This window comes from Agrilus planipennis, unplaced genomic scaffold, assembly GCF_000699045.2.
Source record: "Agrilus planipennis isolate EAB-ADULT unplaced genomic scaffold, Apla_2.0 scaffold216, whole genome shotgun sequence".
In the NCBI taxonomy this organism is placed as follows: Eukaryota; Metazoa; Arthropoda; class Insecta; order Coleoptera; family Buprestidae; genus Agrilus; species Agrilus planipennis.
This window is the reverse complement of record NW_020438987.1, coordinates 310,015-328,769: the sequence shown is the minus strand read 5'-3', so window position 1 is coordinate 328,769 and position 18,755 is coordinate 310,015.

Genomic DNA, 18,755 nt, shown 5'->3' with positions numbered 1-18,755 from the left:
AATGGGTGGGTGGTGGTTCGGGTGAGAAAGATGAGACGGACGAAATGAAGACAGAAGAGAATGAAAGATTATCTGTGGAATATTACTGCCTCAGCATTTGCCTAAGTGATCCAAGAAAACCACAGAAAAACTTGGACCAAGGCAGACGGACTCGGAATCGAACCGGCGTCGTCTCGAATGCTAAGCAATGGTCTAAACCTCTAGGCCATGCCGCTCGGTCATACGAGATAGCCACACGTAACCTAATGGAACAATAAAGTTCATGGTGGCCAGTATTCACTGACGTGCTGATGAGGTCCAACAAGATCCACCACGAACTTCTTTGTTAGATAAATATTTAATGTAAACATTAGCGAATGCTATATTATGAGTTACCCCGTTTTAAGTACATCTACTAAACAAGGGTGTACGAGACAATACAGAAGATAGAATTGATTAAATGATTGGTCCATACATAGTCCCTCGACGATGCTACTGCATGCGTTTTTTGTATGAGACAGAATAAATGAAGTAAACAAGTGAATTGGTAATTTATGTTTTTTAATTTATAAGTGGTCACAAATGGCGTACAGTGACATGGAAATAAAGCTGTCGGACGAGCCTGTGGCGGTGGTGTACGTACAGAAGCAATTTATACGTAGCCCGCCACTCGACTGGTCCATTTTATAATTAAAGCTCATTTATAAAGCGTTTCATAAGTTGGGGTGTAATTTGTGTGTCACATAATTCATGGGAAACAGTGACACGGTGCAACGGCGCCGCCGGGGAAGCACGGGAACCTGTCACGCGTCTCCCCGGCCCTCTATCGGAAATAACGCATACATCATCCGCAACAGGAAATTTTTCTGAAACGCTCGTTCTAAACGACAGACACTTAAATTAACTTGTCCCATCGCTAGACAACCGCGTCACTGACATTTGTCGACCTTTGTCAAGGAAAAACTAGACCAAGTAACGAAAAACCCTGCTCCCTCCTTACCCGCCGGTTCTTTCTTTTATCATTTATTTATACCTTACCTGAAGATTGTTGAAGGTGTATGTTTCGAACACGGCATTGTACGGGTGCGAAACATGGACAGTGGGCGCGGCGGAAAAGAAAAGGTTAAAAGCGTCCGAAATGCGGTGTTATAGGCGGATGATGAGGATATATTGTGGGTAGAAAAGGTTAGAAATGAAGAGGTATTAGAAAGAATAAGAGAACAGAGGACTCTATGGAAGTTAAGTTAAAGAAATAGGCGAGATAGGTTAGTAGGACACCTTCTCAGGCATGAAGGTCTAGTCAGAGAGATATTAGAGGCAGAAGCAAGAGTTAGGAGGGGTAGACGTAGACCTAGATTAGATTACTGTTCGCAAATAGTTAAGGATGTGGATGGAGAAGGTTAGAAATGAAGTGGTATTAGAAAGAATAGGAGAACAGAGAACTCTACAGAAGTCAATCAGGAATAGGTGAGATAGGTTAGTAGGACACCTTCTCAGGCATGAACGTCTAGTCAGAGACATATTAGAGGCAGAAACGGAATGAGGAGGGGTAGAGGTAGACCTAGATTAGATTACTGTTTCGTAAAAAGTTAAGGATGTGGGTTGTTCTAGTTTTAGACTGACTAATTTTAATAATCTCCAAGACGTATATCATTTACTGCTACCTACTGTGAATTTCTCTTTGTTTAATCATAATAAATTGCTGCATCTTCTTAATGAGAACATCAAATCAAGTTTACAGTTGAGTTAGACGAAAACAAATGAAACGTATTTCATGATACAGCCGATCAGGAAGCACAAACAGAGCAAGTGGTAAAGGACCGATCTGTTAGACACACATTCCCATTTCCCAAAGGATTATTTCCGTCAGAGAGACATCAAAAACATTCGCAGGTGAGCTGTTGGTCCCCAGCATTTCTCATCGTCGTGTTCAAATTAAATTACTTTTCTGCGGTGCGCAACAAGTGAAACATAACTTAATTAGAATTATATCGTTATGTGATTCAGTAATGCGTTTCAGTCGACAAGTGCTCGCCAGAGTTGCAATTCCTTCCAGTTTTCTGTTAGGAATGTAATTTTCCCCGTTTCGCGAATGGCTTGCTCGGAAATGTCACACAGAGTGGAGATAGAAGAGGAACGGTTATCTTTGAACTCATGCATTAGGTACTTCAAGGGGAGAGAAAAGAGAAACGACGAAGAGATGTCTTTCATAGTCAGATGCGCATAAGTAATAGAAGTAACAGAACTCGGATCCTTGCTCCGAAACCGCCTGCAAGGAAAAGGAAACCGCACAACTGTGATTTATTAAATTTCTACTACAGCGAACTCTACAAATGTCTAAAGGAAAAGATGATAAAGAAATGTAATAGAAGCGCGTTCCACTTCTAAACTTGACACCGATGGTTTACTGATCACTGACGGTGGTTCAATTCCAATATTTCGTTTTATGTTATACATGAACACTGTAAAATTATTGAGGGGTTACGTTTACGTCATCGACAACGCCTGTACATACGAACCAATCCAGAAAATAACAGCCCAATAAACATACAATTCTATACAACAAGAGACTAAAGATTTCATAAATAAAAATAAACATACATGTTCGTATACACCATGATGGTTCCATGTCGGTAGCTGTGGTGATATGGTGGTTAAAAGTGATAGATCTAGATTCTAGAGCATAGTTCGACCACCAAACACCCGTTTAGAATAAGTTGAAATACTCTAGAATATTATTGAATGTTTCTAGCGTTACCTTCAGCTAGAACGCTTCTCCAATACCAATACAAAATAACCGATTAACAATTACACGTTTCATTTAAAAACTGTTGTGTTGGAGACAATTGCAAAAGGGAATGCACCCATTCGATGAGGTTGTCTTTACATCCCGAAAAGTAATATAGAAACGCCTCACGTCCAGACCCAGTACGATCCATTCGGATCTCAATAGATCAAAAGTTTGCTTTCAGAGAACAGGCGAGGCGTCTCGAACGTCGTCGTAGCATCAGGCAGGCGTCGCGACGGGCGTGTTGTCGTACACATTTTGCATCTCACATCAGCAGTTTCTCTACAACTTCGAGAGAGGTGGGGTGGGGGGCAAGATGACATCGGTGCATCCCCCATCCTGTGGAATGGGAAAGCCACGCGGTACAGCGATGATTGAATTGCAAGTTCGAGGTGAATTGGAAATGTCGGCAAATAATTTTATATATTGCGGAAACGCGTTTATATCACCGCTGTTGTAGTCAGTCACACAGTTCCTCGAAAGAAACGAGAACGATAAGACTTCGCACGACAAATTCGAGAAGAAAATCGTGAAATAACAAGTACAAAATGGGAAATTTAATACATAAAGAACTGCCACACATTCGAGACAATTTCTTTAAATTTTGCAACAACTTGACTATACTCTATAGACACCATCTTCCGGAATAATAAACAGTCTTTTGTTGAAGCAATCAACAAGACCGCTCAATAGCTTCAGTCAGAAAACATTCACATACATTTTAGACATTTATTATTTTAACTTTTTCAGTTTTATAGAAGAATGTGCTTACAAAAAATGAATTGAAAAATCAAGATTATTGTTGCAACAAACGCTTCTTAACGTGAACCATTTTTTATGTATATTAATGTATATTGCGCCAGAGACTAGCTCATTCGTAATATTCAAATTTGGATTTAATATGTAATTAAATTACAATGCTACAATTAGCGCTAATACGTTTAATTTTATTGGCAGAATGGCATAATTTTTAAATTATTCGAATCGAATGAAGGGTTGAACAAATTCACCGTTTAATTTATGAAAATCATGCGCCACTAGACTGGCCCACTTCATCCACATACATAATTGTTTTATGTCGTTCTATGAACAATTTGTTCAATCGCCGATCAACGCGCGGGATTTAGAACGGAAAAGTCAATACTAATGTGAAATTGTAATATTTATCTATTTTCCGCTTTGCGCTGAAACATGTGTATATTAATGATGCACAGTATTTAATCAAATCAGCATTTTTACTAACGTAACGAGAAAATTTACATTGTTTAGTCATTTTAATTGGCAGTATTCAAGAAGAAAATGACGATAGACCTTTATTGAGTGAAAGAGCAAATAAATTTTATCGAGGAGAGAATTCGTGTTTTCTGGGATAAAGGAGCCACATCACTTGTGTCGTCAGAGCTTCTGTTTGAACATGTCAACAGTCGCTTGTTTCCCAAACCAAAATGGTCTGAACAAACAATATTGACATCTTCGATTCAAGTACCTACTGGGAAACGTAGCTGACATCGTCCTCGTGCATGAAAACAAAACAAACTTTCATTCTTTGACACGTCGAGAATTGGATTTCAACGGAAATGGAAATAATTCGTGAAAATTGGCATGGGGCTGTTGACATGTCCGAAACACCTATTTCTATAAAGCTCTTTACAAATTTATCATCAGATCTTGTTTTGAATACCTTTCAATAAAAAAACGTTGGTCAAGGGTAAGTTTTAGTGGCACTATCAGTAATCACAAATAAAGTTATAACAGCTTCAAGCACTTGTACTGTTCGTATGAAGAAGTTGGAGATATGCCCCTTCCCTTTATTAGGATGCGCCGTAGCTTAATTCCAAATTCAATCATATTTCTCTGCGGAGCTCAGTTCTACAACGAACTAGACAAAAGTGTACAGTACCATTTGCAAAATTATTTAAACTGCCTCGTTAAAATTTAAGAATATGCTTTATTTAAAAGCATATTTAGCCAAAAATAATAACAAGTGAATTAACTTAACGCTCTACACACCTATAAAACTTTTGCTTTGTTTTCTATTGTTAATTTATATACATTTTTGTTTTAAGAAATTGCTAAACATTTTCGTCTAGTACTGTACAGTTCTAGCCGATCTCCTAAGACCGCCCATCGAGAGCTCTGCTCGTTCAAGCTTGTTCCAACTGTTTCTGTCTTGCTCACGCCTAGTGTGTATTCTTTCTATCTTCGCGCAGATTGCTTCAAGGTCACAATTCTAACAAATTGAAATGGACTGTTTTCTTCCCTGTGCATTCTTGATGTTTAAAAATTGAAAATTGGTCTGCATACTATCTCAATTAAACAGTCAAACATGCGTCACGTTCTGGCAACAGTAAGTATCGACCAACATTGGATTCCGTTTGTGTAAGTCAAGATTCGAAACTTGCCCGTAATAAGTTCGATGACTTTTGGGATTTGGAATGCTCCTGGCAGTTTACTGCTAGAGTGCACAGCTTATTAAACTTCATAGGCCAATTAACAATGTTGCAGCAGCCGAGGTTTGCCAAACAGTTAACGGCTCTCCATGGAGCAATTCTGTTTCAATATATAAAGAACCAAATACGTCCTTCAATGTAACGGTCGAACATCATCCGCCACGAGATGAGGAAAATGTAAGGTTAATGTCTGACTTGCATAATTAACTAAAATCCAAGATTTAATCAAACGCTGGTATCCGTGTGTATTCACGACAAAGCAATCATCATACAAATAAATTTTATCGAGCACACACCAAACAAAATTCTAAAACCGCTCTTTGGGAAGTAGATTTCATTTAACTCAATTAATTAATTGATGAAAGGAACTAAGACATCGGAAGGCTGTTTCGTCTTTCTTTTGTTCTTTTTTTTTTAAAGGTTTACTCCATTTGTCTTTTCTCACATCATTCTTATCGTCGTCGTAAAGAAATATAGCAAATGGCGTCTATGGAGCCATTTTGCAAAAGTGAGTGTTGCGTTTCACAGGCGCCGCCATGATTAATGGCCCAAATTCTCGGAACAAAACGCTAAAACTATACGTTTTTTAGAGGCCCGCGAGCAATCTTGAAAATGAGTAATTTATCTTCTCATTGATAGCGCGATTTCAGGAGCATTCATTACGAATCACGTCTTAAACAAACAAAACCAACCATCGTCTCTCCCTTCTTCTTCCTCTTCCTCTTACTTTCCTTGTTGTGTTCCCCATCATCTTACTTGTCGTCATCTTAAATACTGAATAGACTTAGGTCTCCATGAACTTCGAAAATAATAGATAATCATGAAGTTCTCCCTTATTGGGAATTTTTAATTATTTATTAATCAGCAATTAATAACGTGAGACAACTACAGTTTAAAGAAGTTTATTACTTTACAATAACAAAAGCAGTTGGATTTATTTATTTAAGAAAAAATAGCATTAAAACGTGACGTTTTAAAGGGTTTATCCTCACTATACACTCGAATTTGATGGTTATAATATGTTATTAGAATATGAGTATATGCAGCCAACTATACGCCCAGATATAGACATTTAGACCCGGCTATTTTTTTTTTTAACTGTTTATTCCCAAGTGTAATGCATCAAATCTGCTGATTTTTAATTAAATATTCTGGATATCGACAATAGGCTTAAGCAACCCTTGATTGTTAGTCAGAATTTTGAGCCGAAGAGTAAAATTTTCGACCATTTTGTTCATGACTTATTAAGTCATAGAAAAACGCCTTCAGAGCACAATTGTGTTTATGATTTTTATTTTTAATTGTTTTGAAGTGCTAACACTCATTGACGTTCGAAAAATCGTCCACAAATCCTAAACAAACCCGAAAGGCAGTATTTATTTATTTCCCATTAGATTGAATAAAATAATTCGAAGTGGTCTGTGTTCTGTCGAAACTGCCAGACGCGGATCGCGATTTCCATCTTTTTGGATCTCATCAGCGCGTCGCAGAAAGCTCCGACAGAACACAGACCAACTTTTACCTGCTGTCTTAACAGCGCGTTTTAGAAAATACTACAAATGGCGCGGTAAACGCCATCTGTAGTACGACGCTACATTTTAGGATTACGTATGCTCCAATAAGGTAAAAGTAGGTAAAAGTTGGTCTGTGTTCTGTCGGAGCTGTCTGCGACGCGCTGATGAGATCCAAAAAGATCGAAATCGCCATCCGCGTCTGGCAGTTTCGACAGAATACAGACCACTTCGAATTATTTTATTCGATTATGGTAACGTGCCTATCACGTTGAGGTTATCTACGCCGGGATTCATTTCAGCAAGTAGATATCCATATATTTAAATGGACCTTGTTGGAGCATACGTAATCCTAAAATGTAGCATCGTACTACAGATGGCGTTTACCGCGCCATTTGTAGTATTTTCTTCCCATTAGATCATGAAAAATTGCGAGTATTCGTCGCTGGAAAATCCGAAAAATCTACTTTTAATCTGCTACTTACAAAGATAAAACTGTTTTTTCTTTTTTCAACGGGGACTACAGGACGAAATGCAGTGAAGAGTGAGTCACGGTTCTCCTTCATATTTAATTAGAAGTCCTCGCTGCAATAGACGCTATCTTCAGACAAAGGGTGACTTCTACGAACCTAATTTTCGGCGGAAATCCGCGATAACGTTAAGTGACTCGAAACGCAAACTTCACGAATAATATTTCACTTGAAACATCTAGAGCAACTTTTTATCTCTTTAGCGGCGATTCTTCTGGTGCGAATACAACAGCGGAAAAACAATCGGACTTCTTCATATCTGGCGACGAAAACGACCAACGGTAAACAAAGACTTACGAAAAACACGGTTAGGAAAAAAGTGAGAAATAAGTCGAGCTGAATGACGAAAAATTTAACCGAGCTGGAGATGGAGCGCAAAAATTCAACTTCAATTGATCGGATAACATGCAGGACTTTCTTTCATAAGTCTTTTAATGAACGAGAACAAAAGAACCAGCCTTTCCTTTATCTCCTCATTACTTTGATACTGCAGCAATAACACTTGAACCTATGTAACAAGAAAAAGAAGAAAGACCTGTCTTTCCGTCACCAAAATGCTATGACTCCACCTTATAGACCAGACTAGAAGTATTCGAGCTAGACTAAGAATAATCTTTCATTCTCTTCTGTCTTCATTTCGTCCGTCTCATCGTTCTCACCCGAACCACCATCCACCCATTCCCACGATTCCTGAAAGCAGGACGAAGAGGGCCTTCCGCTCTACCTTCCGGCATAGTCCGGAGGGACTGCCCGCCCACCAGCATTACTGGCTGGTAGGAATGAAACACCCAAAAGTTTTTTTTTTTTTAAGAATAAGCAAAACCAAAATCAATACCAAAACCGGGACCAGCTTCCATAGGGTGAAATATAGACATGTTCTTTACGAAAATTAAATTCCTGGAAGATCCTTTTTTTGTTTAAGAAATTTTCAATCTTCACTTCACTACTGTTGGTGACATTGATAAATAGAAAACACAAACAGAAAATATGGACAAGACGGTGTGGATTGTGCATTTTATTAGATTTTTTATTGTAAAACATCGAGGTACAAGTACACAGATTGTTCATTAATTGACTAGACGCGTTAGCTGCCTCTCCGTTCTCAGACCGATAATGATGTTAAGCACTCTAATCCGTAAATTGGCAGCTGCCCTTCTGTGGTTAGAATACTAATTTCTTCCTCAAAGCCCTAACGTACTAAGTGACCGCAAGCTAACTCAATAAACTTCATCTTTTACAAATACCTACAACCTCATAAACTCGAGGTGTCTTTATTTATCCAAAGGAAAATTGACGTGAAAAATCCTTTATCATCACATAATTTTTATGCCTTTTATCATATAATAATTGCAGAACATCAAACAGTAATGAACAAATAAAAGTCCAGATGAAGACTGATCTATAGTCTTGGTTATGGTCTAGCTCATAGTCTTGATCCTCATCTTGTTTTTGCGAAATGGTTTTTATTTTTGTAAAATGCATCCTTGCAATTTTAAATGTACCCTTAAGTAAAAAAATAAAAACTCACCACTAAAATCAGTTGCCTCGTTTATTGGTGGCGTTATCCCCATTTATAACTAGCACTAAAACAGTTTTATGTTGTTCATTTATCATAATTATTACAAAGTCAAATTTTGGTAGATTCACATCACAAAATTCTTGTAGGTAATATGAGTTAGATTTCTAAAAAGCTCACATTGTTCACAGATAAATCCGAAACAGATAAACGCGTGCACATACTTTTCAAATGCTTGATGAGATAAATTGTTACCATGTTACTGTTCGCTATTCAAGTTCGTTGCTAAATGTTCTATCTCATTTTAAACAAGTCTTTCCTTATTTCACCAAGAGGAACGAACGTTAACCTTGAAGCTCGTCCCGCGACCCACTTGTTCACGTTAAAACTGTTATCTACCAATAACGTTAAATCAGTACAAGGAGTGAATGTCGTAATAAAAAAAGCTTTGAAAACATCGAAGATAGTGAAAGAGTGAAAGAGTCCTTTTCAAATTAAATTTATACTAATTTTAAACCTTCATTAGAACATGATATTATACAATAAAAAAAGTGCGACTACAAGAAAGTTCAGTTCTGGTACAATAAAATAAATAAAACCAAAAATTCTATAGATTCTATTCGTAGAATTTTTATTTTAATGTTTTATATGATATTAAAAAATAAAAAGCATTGATCTCTGCGATCTCCTTGACGTTGTTGTACGTTTTACTGGTAGATTTTTGTAATTATCGGATTTTTGTTCCTTTATTCATCGACAACAGAACAAAAAACAATTGTTCCAAAGAGGATCAGTAACAAAGAATCGCATTTCCGAACAGGTCCTTGTGTATCCTGTGCAAATGCACGGAACGAGCTTGTTGTACATTCAGACCATTTTCCCGAAGAACCGGCGATCCGCTTTATTTGATAAACTCCAGTGGGAAACCAAACTGCTTGCCGGGAGAGAATGGAATAGTACGGAAGTTCGACATTCAATTTGATGACTCAATTAAAGCAATATCGTAAAAGAAAATCGTGCCTTCCCTTTTTCGATCTTCAACTTTATGGGCCACTTTAAAAATTAACTTATAATTGCATGAAGATATTTTAAAAGAAAAGAAACTCAAGAAAAAGCAAGCAAAAAGTAACATTTCGACATTTTAGCCAAGCTTATGCATGTATGATATTTAAAAAGCTTCTCAATAAGTCACACAATAAAGTAAATTGTATTTCGAATTTAGGACGACGAAACTGAATTTAAAGAAAGAAGAACTATTTAAAAAGCAGTGTTTGTATCTCGGCAAGTACAAATCCCTTAGACAATTCCATTCGGCGGCTCTTGTGAAAAACCGCCGTCGATAATTGCTTTCGTTCGAAAGAACGTGTTTCTCAATTCTTTCGTTTCAGTTTAAGGGAATGTTTGTTCAACTAACAAAGATAAATTGGCTAAAACGAGCCAAGTGTTCGATTTAAAGCCATAATCGAAACAAGTTGCTGCGGACAACGGACCAGCGAAATCTAAAAGAAGGAAATGAAAAACACTGTCGCCGTTTTGACTATTTTACACCCTCTTTGGTGTATTGCAACTGGTTAAAACAAAAAAAAGCAATAACAAAACAAGCGAGATGGGTTGATAGGACACCTTCACAAGAATTAAGGGTTAGTCTGAGACATATTAGAAGCAGAAATAGGAGTTAAGATGTGGAATGTTGTAGTTTTAGGGAAATGCGAAGATTAGCTCAGGATAGGAAAGAGTGAAGATGCGTGTTCAAGTATTCCTAGGACTAACGACTTTCTGACTATGACGATGACGATGACGATTATATAAAAACAGAAAAAAATAAACCAAGAAGTTTGTCTTTTGTAAGGACCTAGAGATAGCTTTAAATAAAATTGAAGCGGTACTGACAGATCAGTACTGTATGAAGATAAATAAAAGTAAAACTAAAATACTGATATGCAAGGGAAGAAAAAGTAGGGAAAGAGCGAATATAAAGATAGGAGACGAAAAATTAGAAGAAGTGACTGATTTTAGATACCTAGGAAGTCAGATAAGTGAGGATGGAAGGAGTAGTAGGGATATAAAGCAGAGGATAGCGCAGGGTCGTGTCGCCTTTAATAAAAAGAAGTCACTTCTATGCTCGCGAACGGTTAATTTAGAAATTCGAAAAAGGTTGTTAAAGGTGTATGTTTGGAGCACGGCGTTGTACGGGTGCGAAACATGGACAGTGGGAGCGGCGGAAAAGAAAAGGTTAGAAGCGTTCGAAATGTGGTGTTATAGGCGGATGATGAGGATATCGTGGGTAGAAAAGGTTAGAAATGAAGAGGTATTGGAAAGAATAGGAGAACAGAGGACTCTATGGAAGTCAATAAAAAATAGGCGAGATAGGTTGGTAGGACACCTTCTCAGGCATGAAGGTCTAGTCAGAGACATATTAGAGGCAGAAACAGGAGTTAGGAGGGGTAGAGGTAGGCTTAGATTAGATTACTGTTCGCAAATAGTTAAGGATGTGGGCTGTTCTAGTTTTAGGGAAATGCGAAGATTATCCCAGGATAAGAATGAGTGGAGGTACGTGTCCAACCAGTCTTAGGACTGATGACCTTATGATGATGATGAATACCATCATATGAATCCGTCCGAAACACTAATGGCACAAAAACAAATATTAAAGCTTCATTATTAAACCATCGAAGTCTAATGTTAACCCTTTATAAGACTTGTTCCTATTATCTAACTAAAATTAATTATAGATATCTATCGTTTAATTCTGAGCCACCCAAACAATGAAAATTTTCATCGGCCGGATATAGAATAACGACAAAGGTCGCTATGGTAATATTAAAATCCCTTTAACTAAATCAATAATATTTTCGATAACAGACCCCACAAAGAACCTTTATTATCTACGTCCCCTTCCTTTTCTTTCGACGCTTTGTTACTAATCTTCTATTATACATTTTACAATCGACACGGAAGTTGTAGTAATCGGTTTATTGTTACAAAGATATTACACAGAAACGTTTAATACATCAGCCAGTTCAAGTGACAATAAGTCGGCTTTTTAATCTAATCTTTAATTGATTTATTACACAATTATGTAAGATATTGAGATGATCTATAGTATATATAAAAAGTAAGTCCGATCTCATTATTAACTTCAGACTAAACTCTTCAAACTAGGAAGCTGAAATTTTTGCGCAGATGTTTCCTTTATGATGTATACAACGAATAATGAAGTATTTTTCAAGACTTAACCCTTAAGGAAGTGTAAAGGGGTGGCAAAGTTTACATGGAACATTTTTGTTTGGGTCAGGTTTATTTGAAGCTTGGTCTTAATGCTATGTGATATAGGTAATTAATCAAAAGCAATTTTTTCGGCATTTTAAATTAAATCCAAAACTCATCATTAAACTGCGTTCGTAAATTTTCAGTTACGGGGTCCCTTTTTTTGTCAAACTTTTACAACCGAAATATAATGAATAAAATGAAGTGCTTTTTAGGCCTTTAATTCGTAGGCACTCAGTGCCACTTAACCATCGCTTTTTTCCGACCTCGATGAAATCAAACCGGACAATTTTTCCATAACAATGTGCCATTTGTTTTTGTTTGCTAGACGGAAAACAATGAAAAAAGGAACTGGCACACGTGGAAAAGCCATGTATATAGATACGAATGTCGGACATTGTGCGGGTAACCCGAAAATTTTTCATTTAACTCGTCAGTGAACGGAGACTGCGAATGCTTTCCGTCATTCCCCGATGTGTGTACAATAAAGGGGTGTAGATATCCCTTGTTCGACTTTACACGCAAAGCACGATTTAGAAGGTTCCCGAAAATTCAACGGACCACTGGATGACCATCAGACCGAAATCGAATAAAATCGAACAAAATTTTGACCCTTCGCACACATACATTCATAACATTACACCAAGTCCGGCCCGAGCTTACATAATTTTTCACTACCTTGGCTTATCGATCATCTAGTCTGAATCCCCTTTCTCCTAACCAATTGACCTAACCGCAGTCAAATGACTCAAATATAAAAGACAGTTTTGCTAGAAAGCATACAAAATATAGCTGGGACATTCAAAATTGGCATAATCCATAAAGAAAAACAAATAAGATTACATCAATTAATGTGTAACAGAAAGAGATGCAGCCAATAAGAATTTTAAAATGTTGCCAGCATCGGCCTTTAAAGAAAGTTTAATATTTTCAGCAATTTAGGAAAGAAAAGACGCTTGTTTAAAGATATAATTCCAGCCAGGCCTGTTATAAAGCCGACCCTGATCTTTTCAGTACCTAAGTAGCCTCTAACCACTGCACCGGTTACTATTATTCGGTTATTTCTTTTCACTTTGTACTATTCATGAAGCATTTCCTAACTTAACAAGGACATGTTCAAAAAGCAAGAAATGACCACAGTCCCAAGTGGATGAAAGAAGAATTTTTTGAGTAAACATTGTTGTAATAAACATTGCAAATCTATACCAAATTCGACTGAAAGTAGCCTTTCAGTGCCATCTTACAAAAACAGCAATAAGTAACAAATAAATCGATCATAGCAGAAATCGATCGATAATTTATTAGTACAATTAAAAGATAAAATTAAATGAAATTCCTCGTTTAACTTATCCTGACTGACACACCCTGATAAGTTTACATCTCTCTAATTATTTTAATAACGATTTTTCTCGTGGAAATTGTTTTCCAATACATTGGCTGTGCTTTTTCCTTGAAAGCTACACATTAGCGACATCATACAAGAAAACCTGTAACTTATATTGCTATGCACTCACAATTATCTCATATGATGTTTATCAGTAATTCCTATATACGAAGGTTCTACCGAAAGTAAAGGAAAAATGGTTTTAGTATATATCCAGTATCAAAATTTCTTAGAATGCATTTTTTATTAGAGGAGTTTATACGCAAAGAAGTTAATAAATTACAAGAATATTTCGTTTATAGCAGACAACTTACGTAAGATTACTAAGCTAAGATTAAGAGATATCAAGCTGTTTTTAAAAATCGAAGACTGTTGTCTTTCTACGGCTTCTGGGGAACTATTTAGATAAGGCAAGGATGATAATGAAGTTTTACAAAGGTGGAAAAGTTCATGGGAAATCCATGATGATGCTACTTTAGATGTGACCCTCGTATTTAGATTTGGTCTTAAAGATAAAGGCAAAACTGAATATGATAATTTTGATAAGCAAAAGGCTGTTCCATTTAGGGGCGGGGGGAGTCTTGTTCTGAACCCTTTAGATAAATGAATACAGAATGTTATCAAATCTGACTCTAACAGGTATATAGTCCTTTTTATTATTGAACAAATCGGATGCTTCGCTCAGAACTTTTGGACTTCTTCAAAGGGATTGTTCAGGTCAAAAAGAATCTATCTGCACAACATTAATATTTTCATTTTAACAAACTGCAATTTTAATCTAAACGTGACTAATCAACCTGAAAAAGTTCAAAAACCCTGAACGAAATGTCGGATAATTATATCAATTCTGATAATATTTTATGTTCATTTTGCTCAATAATTATTTATATTTTAATTAGATAACCGGGGTAAATCCTAACTAATCGTATAAATGCGAATGTCAGTTTGTTTGTTTATTTGTCGACTCATCACGCGTTTATTACTCAACCGATCATTATGAAATTTTGTACACACATTGTCAGGGGTACAAAAAAACACATAGGGTACTTTTTATCGAGAAAAAATATTGTTCCCAAGGAATAGAAAAAAATTGTTTTATATGGTCGATTTCACGCCTTAACTACTCAAGCGATCATAATAAAATTTTACAAACACATTGTTAGGGATATAGAAAAGGACATATAGTATCTTTCATCCAGAAGAAAAAACGTTGTTCCCGTGGTATAGAAAAATTAGTTTTATGTAGTCGTCGATGATCCTTACGCACATCAAAGCGAGTTAAGCTGCGGGTAAAATCCAGTACAGATAGAAATAAAAAAAAAAAGTAGCTACCTGTCAACAAAAGAAAAGAAAGACCTGAAAACTTGAATGTTTCCAAACGTAAAATCGAGAGAAATATAAGTCTCAGATTTTTTAACGACCCTTTCGTAAAAAATAATCCATTTCGATCGTAAAAAAGTTAGAACGAACGCAGAAAGCTCATTTTTGAGATGCGCTTTGTTGAATTTATGTTCCTAATTCTATGATTTAAGCATCAATTATATAAAATTATAAGGACCGTCGTTTCTCCCCGGTTCCATGACTATGGCGGTTAATAACGCCTGTGCAGACGCTTTATGAGTGGAATGAATTTGAAAGATTTAGGATGCTTCGTTAAATTAAAACGACCTTATTCGAATTTCAACGGCGCATCTTGGAGCTCTTGCTTAATAGCAAACGCCCGTCTAAATAATCAACATTGAAACTAAATGAAATTTAAAGTCTTTTCGACTTGGCTTTACTGCACACTGAATCGCAAAACGAGCCAAAGGAACCTTTAAATGCCATGCGAAAGAAAAACTTTTCAAGGATATAGATAAAAATACGAATTTAGTTTATTTCATTAAGAACAAATTTTTTGTTGACTATCTTTTTTTATAACTTTGATATTCCCTGAAAGTTAAACCCTTCTATCACACATCCACAAATAATCTAATCTAGGTCTTCCTCTGCCCTTATTTAGTCCTATTTCTGCTTCTATTATTATTTGCAACCCGCTATCCACCTTTCGCGCCCATACAGAGGCGTACTCCAAACATACACTTCAAAAAGGGTAGGTTAATATGTATTTAATGTATCTAACATCCAAAATTACCCTCCAAAGAAAGGTCAATTTTTTTTAGAATTAAAATTAATACCTAGTGACTTTTAACAAAATGAACCATCAGAGATTAAATCTCACATGTTTCGATCTTTACAGAAAAACATTAACGCAAACACTTAGCTCTGTAAATTTTTTATTATCCCGCCGGAATAATTATTTAATTAAGCGTAAATTGGGAAGGGATTTGTGCAAATTTTCATGCGAAATTCTCGGCCCTGATTGGATAAAATCGTTTGAATAAAAGACCGGATCCCTCACGAACAAAATCATCACCGTCGACATGATTGAAAGTCTATAAATTGCATGAACAAAATCGAATTATACGCTCAGTGAATATTTGCCACGACTGGAGTTGCCCAATGATTTTTTCACATTTTTCCAAAGACTTGTTTAAGTTAAAATGTCGACTTTAAACTCCTGACGATGAGAGAGCTTTAACGGTTTGATTCATGCCAACAATGGGCACTTCAATAATTATTTAAACAACGTTACAAAAAAAATTAATAACAAGCTAACAGATATCCTTTTTATCCTTTTAGTTAAATCTCAAAAAGCTCTTCTTAGAATCACTGAGTTTACGTATATCACCTATGAAAATCCGCCCTTAGGATATAATTTTAAAAACAGAGCAATAAAATATATTAATTAATACAACCAGGACAAATTTCTTTATGTCTATACACTATCTCTGATCAATACTCCGGAAAAATTAAGGGAGAAGAAGGTACGTGAAAAAGAAGTAGAATGAGACATCTAACATCACTAAATAATACACTTGTACAAGAGGGTAGTGACCTTACCGAAAGCCCCAACTGGCCCAGCAATGATGACGATGATCATCCCCATATGTAACCACCATGTCCGCATATTCTAGATGAGAATACATCTTTACCAATCGAACGCTAACAAGTACAGGTTATTATTCATCGTTACGTACAATTGACTTGTCTACGTATCAGCTGTTGCGAGGGTCACTTATAGGTATGTGTGTTTTGTTTCGTCAGTTGACGCTTGCATTAACGACAGGCAATATAGATAACGCGGCTGCAAAACTATTAACTGTTCTAAATCATTGACGGCTTGTTGAGTGGGGTACTTTTTGTGTATACCTTTTACATCTCCTTCGTTTTAGTCGAAACAGATTGACTAAATCAAAACCTCCGACCGAAATCAAAATGTTTGTTTGTTCGTTTCCCTCGTAATACCTCAAACGGAAAGGTGAAGTATTAAGAAAGGGAAAGAAAAAATCTGAGCCGTCGTCGACTAATTAAGAAATTCGTAATTGCCGAAGAAAAGCCTAGGGCAAATGGGAGATTAATGAATGAAGTTATTTTATAATTGTCTGAGACTGAGGGCAATTAAATTCGAAAGCAATTAAATAGTTTCGTCGCAATTGCAGCCGGAGAAAAAGGCGAGAGGGGTGCCCGAAAGGGCTTGCAGTTGTCTGAAAAGTTCAATTATTTCTGCCTTCGAGCGTAAAACGACAAAGAAACAGAATAATGGCTCAATTGTAATGAATGTTGTCGTCCGATCTCCGACGATGTTTAATTAATTAAGGATTTAGTTCGGCATGCGTCCCACGTCCGCCACGTCGCTCGCCTGCCTTCTCACGAAACTTAAACGCTATCAGAATTGTCAATTATCAAACCCGAAATGTTCCTAAGACCCTACGAAAAAAAAACAATTAATGTCGCCAGCAATATTTGACGGTTAACAAGTCGTAAATTGCACGTTTGAATTTTTCTCGTACAGGGACGTAACCAGGATTTCTTTTCGCATGGGTCAGGTGTGAACCTAACTTTAGACAAATGTTGAGGTTATGTTTAATACTTCAACCCTTAATCTAAGGGAGTTTTGGATTAGGATTTAAGATGTACGACTTATCCCAAAATTTCCTATTATTTCGTTTATGTATATAGAGAATCGATATGTAATTGTAAAATGCAAAAGACAAGGAACCAGAGGGGCAATCGAAATTGAAATGGTAGAGGTACTGTAAAACGGAGTGCATTAGTGAGGGTTGTCTGGGTCAAAGTGCACGTTGTGCATCGTATTCCAGGGTGCGATCGTCTAGTTTATAACCACTTAGTGAACTGTTAACTAAAATCCAATAGGTTGTGGACCGCCAAATTGGCAATAAGTTTGTCGAGAGACGTGGAACGTAGCAGGATAAAACCCGTGCCTTCCTCCAGCTACCAGACGCCCGAGACGCCCTCAAAACTTGATAGCGATTAGATTACGGCCGTTACGACCACGTTCGGAATATAAGGAATTTGCGTGGCCCGCGGCAACTGCTACAATTTGCCCGAAAATTAGAATCCGTTCGGGCAGTAAACACTTCATACGAAACGGCAAGGGAAATCTGCCCGAGAGTATCTACTGAAAATACGAGTGGAAAATTGTTACGGCTCCTTGGGAGTTTCGCCAAAAAGAAAAACGAAGCCAAAAGAAAATTATTCGATAAACAGTTGGACAGGAAAAGTACCTACAACTCAGAATTTGACCAAAAATAGTTTAAAAAAAGCGTTAGTCCTTAATCCCAAACATCCTACATCTACTTCTTCATCGTAGGCATCATATAGAAACCTAATAATGAATAATACAATTGCATCCTGAATCACAATCTACGTTATCAGTTATTCGACAAAAATACTGAATTCATTTAGGTCAGAGTTTGTACGACAAATCATTCAACAATGCATTAAATGCCCTCATCCTAAATCCAAATCCCTATAGGTCAAAACAGAAGCGAATGATGAGGATACTGCAGATAGGGAAGGTTAGAAATGAGGAGGCATTAGAAAGAGTAGGAGAACAGAAGGCACTATGGAAATCAAGAGAAAAAGAAACAGGAGCTAAGAGGAGAGAAGTAGACCTGGACTAGATCACTGTTCATAAACAGCTAAAGATGTGAGATGTTCTGATTTTGGAGAAATGCGACGATTAGCTCAAAATAAGAAAGAGTCTTAGGACTTGAGGACCAACTAATCACTAACTCTTAAATAATTTTTTAAGGGCAGATCACAACTCAGAAAAAGGTGCATTAAAGGAAACAGTATACTGATTTTGTCGACTGTTAGAGGCTGTCACAAACAGTTAAGGATGTCGATCTTCCAATTTTAGAAAAATACTCAGAATAGGACAGAGTGGAGGTACGAGTCCAACCAGTTTTAGTACTAACGACCAT